Raw genomic sequence first — 9061 nt, 5'->3', positions numbered from 1 at the left:
TGTAAGTCACTGTTCTCATCTCTCTCAGCTCTCACACTCACAAACCTATCACACATCCACAGGGGGGTCTCACACCGCAAAGGGCAACATCACTAACTCTCACACACACCCTCACATCTCCCTCAGGCTCATATCCTCTGGAGTTCACATCCTCATCCCGTCCATGGTTCCGCTCACCACACAAACATTCCACTCAGTGCCATGTGTCCTGCCCACACTCTCTCCAACTGTTTTCATGCAGGAGAAGCTGCCTCACAACAGCAGGGAGAGGTCCCAGACCGGGGGAGGAGTGGCCCACATTAGGCCCCTCACTCACTTTGAGGAGTGTGACATCGCGCTGACTGGTGAGGACATGGACTGTGCCTGCGGTGATGGTGAGGTCAGTAGCGAACACCCTCGTGAGGATCCTGCACCACATCATCCCTCTCTTAGCGCAACTGTGAGTGCTCTCTCTCCTGCTTTTAACTCCATTGCCAGGCACTAATTATCTCTACTTTGGTTCACAGGGACCTCTGCCAAGCGCCCGACACCCTCAGCCAGCCAGTCCCTCAGCTCCATCCACATCCTCACCTCCAGCCAAGAGGACACCTCCTCCATTGAAGAGCTGGAAATAAGCAGCCTGGAAGACCCGTCACAGCGCTTACCCACACCCTCCACCAGCGCAGAGACACACACCTCGGTGGGACCTCGATCTAGAGCAGGCTCAGGTTCACAACCTGGTGGTCGCCGCATGGACACATGTGCACAGTAGGAGGAGGCAGATTCAGCTGAAATTCCCGGCACTCGGAGGACTGCAGGGGAAGAGGCATCTGTGAGGTCTGAGTCAGATGATGAGCCCCTGGATTTAGCCTTTCCACTCATCCTGGAGGGTCAGCAGAAGGCAGGGGAACATCATGTAAAACTGTTGGAAGCCCTCAACAGAGTGGCACACGAGTTGGAGGAGTGCATCCGCCTGCTCTCTGATGAAGTGGTGCCCATGTGAGTGTATGGAGGCCTCCATCAGGAGGATGACAGACGCCATGGGGACCCTGGTCCACCAGAGGGCGGAGATGTGTACAAACCTGCACTACATTGCAGTAGCCACGGGTGTGTTCTTGCAGTAGCGACACGAGAGGAAAACAGGGCTCCTCGACATCCCCCCAGGTGCCCCTACCCCTCAAGGAATCAGGCCGGGGCCCCTGGGCACCCGAAGGGAGGAGGAGCGGCAGCTGGGCATCCCGGGTCATCCACTGAGGAATCTCAGAGGCTGTCCTCTCCCTCCCAGTCCCCTTTGCCTGTGACTCCCTTAACCTCGTCCTCTGTCACCACAGAGGGAGCAGGTGACCCACAGGAGGACAACTAAAGCAAGGCCCCCAAGGTCTTGGCTCTCCGGAGGACCCACGCCAAAGGCATCAGAGGCTACAGGGCCAACCATTGCATCCACTGTCTCCACCCCTGCTACAGATGTCAGGGCAGCAGCTAAGAATCTAAGGCATTCAAAAGTTTAGAAATTCTGATCACAGTTGGTTTTATGGGTGAACAGATTTTGTCAATTTATAATCTGGAAATATATTCACTTTCACTGAACAATGTCTAATGGGATCTTTCAGCTCCATTGACAGGCTTTGCCAGTCCTCCCCGCACTGCCCCCACTAGCAGATCAGCTGCACACAGCCGGCCCATAGTGACTCTGGAGGGAGAATGTGTGAGTGGCAGGGCCTTTCGAAGCCTCTCCCACACACACAGATCCTTCCCCCATCGCACTCATCTCAATGTCCGGGCATTTTGAACACTGCCTGCTGGGGATCACTTTCAGCTGTCCATCTGACCCACATCTCCGCCCACCAACTGACCACACTCCCATACAGCGCCTGATCTCACCCACCACGACTCCCGTTTCACTTTCGTTTTAGCCAGCGTGGTAGTGCAACAGCTTTCCTTTCACTCCCCTGTCCTTTCCCCTCCCCCAGTCACCCATTTCCTTTCCCCCCATCACTGCCGAGCCCCACCCCCGGCAGCACCTTCCACCTCCCCCCGTGACCTACCAGCCACAACTCTTTTCTTTCAGGGACATCCTGGTGAACATTCCCTTCCTTCCTGAAATTCCCAGCCCCATCCACACTGACCTCCCCGACCCCCTCCTCCCCACCCCCAGGTTTTGTGTCTGCCTCCAGCTTCCCACCAAACACCCCCTCCACCCCTCCTACCGACACCGTCGAACCCTCACCCTCCCACCCTACCCCCTCACTCTGCCCTCAGTCATTCTCACCATTCCCCCATACCCCGCCCACCCTGTTCGTTCCCCAGGAGACAGATATGGATTCATCAGAGCCCTCCCTTGCACCTTTACCTGGACATCCCCCATCCAGACTCCTTCCCCCCTTGGAACTCCTTCCCCCCCGCAAACTCGTTTGCAATACCCACCCCCCCAACCCCAAATTTCCATGTCCCCTTACTTCTTGCCCCTTCCTGAATCCTTCAGACACCCTTACTTCTTCCTCCAGCCTTACCTCTTCTCCCTTCCCGACTCCTTCCTTCACCCTTACTTCTTCCTCCACCTTTACTCCCCTCTCTACATTCCTTGCTCCTCCTGGACCCCTTCCCTCTCCGAACTCCTTCCCCCCTTCCTGACTTCTTCCTCCACCCTTACTCCTCCCTCCTTCCTAACTCCTTCCTCCCCCAGACTCCTTCTTCTCCCTGGACTCCTTCCTCTCTCCACACTCCTTCCCTCCTCCAAACTCCTTCTCTTAACCCTTCTACCCCCTTTACATCTACCTCCCCAGTTGCCATCTTCTCCCCATTATCCCCTTCTTCCCGCCATAGTCCCTCCCCCCCAACATCTCCCCCCCAACACCTTCATTTCCCCTCCCAACCTAACCCCCCATCCCTGACACTTCTTCCTCTCCCAGTTGATCCTAGACCCTCCTCTCCCAGCCCCCAGTACATTTTCCTCTCCCAAACATAGCTGGACCTTTCTCTTCACCCCCTCGATCATTATCCGTTGTGAGCAGACCCTCAACGGTGACTTTCCACCTTCTGTGGGCTGCTTCCCGACGGAGCCATGTCCATGAGAATCCACCTAGCATGCCGTGGATGTTCCTCCAAGATCCCATTGCTGTCCGTCTCCAGCACCTTCTGCTCCTCGGATGTCGATGATGTGAGCCAGGCCCTGGTGGTAAGTCCCAACTTCTGCACGTCACACTTGTCAAGACGTGTTCTGCACAGATGTGTCTTCCCACTGAGGTTGGTGGACGGTCCAGTGTGGGGGATGATTCCGGCGAGCTGGCCTTATAATGATATGAAAATGTATTACAATGAGGCTCCTGACCCGCAGCTCGCCATTGACAGGCAGAGCAGATGATCAAACTGCTTTTACAACATTGTGAAATTGATTTTTGGCCTTCTCGCCATATTGTCCGCTCGTGCTGCTGAAAATGCCTGACGCCAGCGGGCATAGGAAATTCTGTCCTCGAACTACCCACAATGTTACTAGGGACGGGTCTGGCCATGTTACCTCAGAACACTCTATTCAGTTACATGCTACTGTACCATCCATCCCTTGGTGAAAGGTTTGCACGGAGTAACACCTTCGATTTCAAGTCACTCAGGCAGTAGTCTGCATGTAGCTGCAACATGATTACCTTGCAAAAGGAGATGATGGGTCCTGTCAGCTGGTTCCCCAAGCAGACTGTCAAGGTCAATTGGCAGAATGCCTCACTGCCAGAATTCTCAAACAAACACCAAGGCGTAGCTTGGCTGGTGGTATGAAGGGCCCTCCCTGTCAGATCCTTTATGCATACCCAACACCTCAGGACAACCACACCTTGTCCTTGAGGATTGTCGTGGGGAAGAAACCATCACTCTCCTCCTGGAATGTGCATTGCGAAGAACATCTGGAACGACAAGCATTGTTTCTTTCTGCCGCACTTCAGACTGAGCAGCTCCGTAATGCTCTATGGATGCACATTGAGATAAACACCGACTGCTGCTCAAAGGCCTTCGACTTACTGAAAGATATTCTTTAATCAGCCTGAAACTTGCTGCTCTTCCAGTGCAAGTAGCTGTCACAACCGAGTTTTGCAGACTGGTACATGAGTTTTAGGACCAGGCGCTGAGAAACACACTGAAGCCTGGGGCAGCCACCTCTAAACCTCAATAGGGAAAGGCCTTTGAGCAGCAGTCGGTGTTTGTCTCAATGTGCATCCATAGAGCATTACGGAGCTGCTCAGTCTGAAGTGCAGCAGAAAGAAACAATGCTTGTCATTCCAGATGTTCTTCGCAATGCACATTCCAGGAGGGAGGTGATGGTTTCTTCCCCACTACAATCCTCAAGGACAGAGTGTGGTTGTCCTGAGGTGTTGGGTATGCATAAAGGATCTGACAGGGAGAGCCAAGCTACGCCTTGGTGTTTGTTTAGGGCCCTCCCACCATGGTACACAAAGGAGCAGGAGCCCTTCGGGCCATTTATATCAGAAACTGTTTAAATGTTTTGTAAATATGGGTGCAATCTGCATTGTAAGTAGAGTGAGGCAACCTAAAGTGTACTTAACTGGAGCTATCTCACTATATTTATACCTCACCATGATTACAGCCACATTTGAACTGAATTTCAATGTACCTTTACAAATTTTATAAATAAAGTGTATTTTTGGATATACTTTACAGACTGGAATATTATTTCAGGAATATTGCTATACAGAGACAGAGTGTGAACAGCTGACTTCAGGAAATTCTGGTAGGCTTCAGTTACTTTTGACACCTGATTTCCAGATCAAATAGCTTGGCTCTGAGGATAATCTGACATGTGTCTACAGGGTCTAAATGAATAATAGAACAGTACAGCACAGAAGGAGATCATTCGACCCATCAAGTCTGGTCTCCCTTTCAAAGATGAATCCAGTTAGTCCCACTCCCCAATTCTTTCTCCATATCTCTGCAATTTTTCTCCATCAAATATTTATCCAATTTCCTTTTGAAGGCTACTACTGAATTTATGCAGACTATTAAACAGTGCATTCCAAATCCTAACAGTTTGTTGCATAACAAAGCTTTTCCCCATGTCGCCTCTGGTTTGTGTTGCCCTCTGGTTACCCTTCAGCCATTGGAAATAGCTAATTTTGTTTATGCTATCTAAACCCATCATGATTTTAGACACTTCTATCAAACCTCTTACTCTCCTCTGCTCTAAGGAAAACAATGTCAGCTTCTCCAGTCCACATAATTGCAATTCCTTTTCTCTGAAACCGTTCTAGTAAATCTCTCCTATACCCTCTCCAAAATATTCATCTCCTTCCCATGTCTTGCCCATCATGGACATAATACCCCAGCTGGGACCAAAAATGTGGGCAGGGTTTTCTGGTTCCACTGCCTGTAGTCAATGGACCTTTGGCTGGCCTGTCAGGTTTGCTGTCCTGCCCATGATGAATCCCTCCACAGGCGGGACTATGTTTTATATCGGCTTAGCACAACTTCCTGCCCTTTGTACTCACCCGTCAATTTATAAAGCCTAGGATCCCAAATGCTCGACTAGCTAATCCATGATGCTATTGCACTTTTTATCCAGCAAGCTTTAATTATGCTAACAAGTCTAATATGTGATACTTTACCAAATGTCCTTGAAAAGTCTGGCTGCACTGCCCTCATCCTCCCTCTCATCAAAAAACTCAATCAAGTTGGTCAAAAATGAAATTACCTTAACAAATCCACACTGCTGTCCTTTATTACTCCATCCCTGTCCAAGTGGCCATTATTTTTTTCCCTGAAATATGCATTTGACATTTCAAGACACAGAGGAATTTCTCATGCAATTAAACTTGTGCCCAGTCAACTCATTGGCCCAGATAGCTTCCCATAAAAATGTAAATTATTCATTACTTCTTCACAGTTACCTGAAATGAATTTTATTTTAAAGGCAAATTTAAAAAGAGAAAATATTACTGATCAAAGCGTGTTTTGAGTCTTTGCTGATCATGTTATTTTAGCTTTCAAGAATATAGTTATTCACTGGTGTCTCTTGCATGTTGCTTCTGAGATCATATCTGACTTCTTGTCCTTGTCCCCAGAAGAATACCAGTAAATTTTTCCAGTTAAAGAATTTCATGGAAATGGTTTTCTTGCAATAATCACCTGCTGCATTTTATGTTCATATGGTCGTGGACATGATGGGAATTGGGACATCATCATGTTGCATGACCAGCATCAACTTCCCTGTTTGCTTTTCAGGTGAAATGCTTTATTGCATAAATGTCACAAATTTCATAAAACTAGAAAGTGTGGGGGTGGAGGGAAGGGTAAAACTCCAAGAAGTATGACTAATGGGAAACAAAGCAGCAGGTTAGTGTGTGGGGGGGTGGATTCAACTTCATGGAAGATTATGAAAAAACTGAAAAGAAAGGAGAGCCCAGGAGAGGCTATTAAAGTCCCCAGAACACAAAATAGGAGAGTGTTTGGAAAGGGCTAGGAATCTAACTTCAAGCACATCAGATAAAGGGATGACAATGAGAAAGGGGATGGAAAATACAGGACTGAAGGTGTTGTATCTGAATGCATGCAGTATACAAAATAAGGTAAATGAGCTTGTGGCGCAGATTGAAATTGGCAGGTATGATGTGGTGGGTATCACGGAGACATGGCTGCAAGGGGATCAGGACTGGGAGCTAAATATCCAAGGATATACATCTTATCGAAAAGATAGGCAGGTTGGCAGAGGGGGTGGGGTTGCTTTGTTAGTAAGAAATGAAATTAAATCGATATCAAGAAATGATGTAGGGTCAGATGATGTAGAATCTGTGTGGGTAGAGTTGAGGAACCGCAAAGGTAAAAAAACCATAATGGGAGTTATGTACAGGCCTCCAAACAGTAGTCAGAATGTGGGGCACAAGATACACCAGGAGATAGAAAAGGTGTGTAAAGGCAAGGTTACAGTGATCATGGGGGATTTCAATATGCAGGTAGACTGGGAAAATCAGGTTGGTAGTGGATCCCAAGAAAAGGAATTTGTGGAATGTCTACGAGATGGCTTTTTGGAGCAGCTTGTGGTGGAGCCCACTAGGGAACAGGTAATTCTAGATTTAGTGATGTGCAATGAGGCAGATTTGATAAGGGAGCTTAAGGTGAAGGAACCCTTAGGAGGAAGTGACCATAATATGATAGAATTTACCCTGTAATTTGAGAGGAAAAAGCTGGAATCAGATGTAATGGTATTACAGTTGAATAAAGGCAACTACAGAGGCATGAGGGAGGAGCTGGCCAGAATTGATTGGGAGATGAGCCTAGCAGGAAAGACAGTGGAACAGCAATGGCAGGAGTTTCTGGGAGTAATTTGGGAGACACAGCAAAAATTCATCCCTAGGAAGAAGAAGCATACTAAAGGGAGGACGAGGCAACCATGGCTGACAAGCGAAGTCAGGGACAGCATAAAAGCTAAAGAGAAAGCATACGATGCGGCGAAGAGCAGTGGGAAACCAGGGGATTGGGAAGCCTACAAAGACCAACAGAGGACAACTAAAAAAGAAATAAGGAGGGAGAAGATTAAATATGAGGGTAAACTAGCCAGTAATATAAAAGAAGATTGCAAGAGTTTTTTTTAGATATATAAAGGGTAAGAGAGAGGCAAAAGTGGACATTGGGCCGCTGGAAAATGACGCTGGAGAAGTAGTAGTGGGGAACAAAGAAATGGCGGGGGAACTGAATAGGTACTTTGCGTCAGTCTTCACAGTGGAAGACACGAGTGACATCCCCAAAGTTCAAGAGAGTCGGGGGGCAGAGGTGAGTATGGTGGCCATTACCAAGGAGAAGGTGCTAGGAAAACTGAAAGGTCTGAAGGTGATTAAATCACCTGGGCCAGATAGATTACACCCCAGAATTCTGAAGGAGATAGCTGAAGAGATAGTGGAGGCGTTAGTGGTGATCTTTCAGGAATCACAGGAGTCAGGGAGGGTCCCAGAGCACTGGAAAATCGCTAATGTAACCCCCCTGTTTAAGAAGGGAGTGAGGCAAAAGACGGGAAATTACAGGCTGATTAGCCTGACCTCGGTCGTTGGTAAGATTTTAGAGTCCATTATTGAGGATGAGATTTCAGAATACTTGGAAGTGCATGGTAAAATAGGGCAAAGTCAGCATGGTTACATCAAGGGGAGGTCATGCCTGACAAATCTGTTAGAATTCTTTGAGGCGGTAACGAGCAGGTTAGACAAAGGAGATCCAATGAATGTTATCTACTTGGACATCCAGAAGGCCTTTGATAAGGTGCTGCACAGGAGGCTGCTCAGTAATATAAGAGCCCATGGTGTTAGAGGCAAGGTACTAGCATGGATAGAAGATTGGCTGTCTGGCAGGAGGCAGAGAGTGGGGATAAGGGGGTCCTTCTCAGGATGGCAGCTGGTGACTAGTGGAGTTCCACAACTTTTCACTTTATACATTAATGATCTAGATGAAGGAACTGAGGGCATCCTGGCTAAGTTTGCAGATGATACAAAGATAGGTGAGGGGCAGGTAGTATTGAGGAGGCGGGGAGGCTGCAGAAGGATTTGGACAGGTTAGGAGAATGGGCAAAGAAGTGGCAGATGGAATACAACATGGGGAAGTGTGAGGTCATGCACTTTGGTAGGAAGAATAGAGGCATAGACTATTTTCTAAATGGGGAAATAATTCAGAAATCTGGGGTGCAAAAGGACTTGGGAGTCCTAGTCCAGGATTCTCTTAAGGTTAACTTGCAGGTTGAATCGGTAGTTAGGAAGGCAAATGCAATGTTGGCATTTATTTTGAGAGGACTAGAATATAAAAGCAGGGATGTGCTGCTGAGGCTTTATAAGGCTCTGGTCAGACCACATTTAGAATATAGTGAGCAATTTTAGGCCCCATATCTCAGGAAGGATGTTCTGGCCCTGGACAGGGTCCAGAGGAGGTTCACGAGAACAATCCCAGGAATGAAAGGCTAAACACTTGAGGAACGTTTGAGGACTCTGGGTCTATACTCGATGGAGTTTAGAAGGATAAGGGGGGATCTGATTGAAACTTACAGAATACTGAAAGGCCTGGATAGAGTGGACATGGGGAAGATGTTTCCATTAGTAGGAGAGAC

The sequence above is a fragment of the Cetorhinus maximus genome, chromosome 13 (genome assembly GCF_964194155.1).
Source record: "Cetorhinus maximus chromosome 13, sCetMax3.hap1.1, whole genome shotgun sequence".
Lineage (NCBI taxonomy): Eukaryota > Metazoa > Chordata > Chondrichthyes > Lamniformes > Cetorhinidae > Cetorhinus > Cetorhinus maximus.
Note: the sequence above shows the minus strand (reverse complement) of the source record.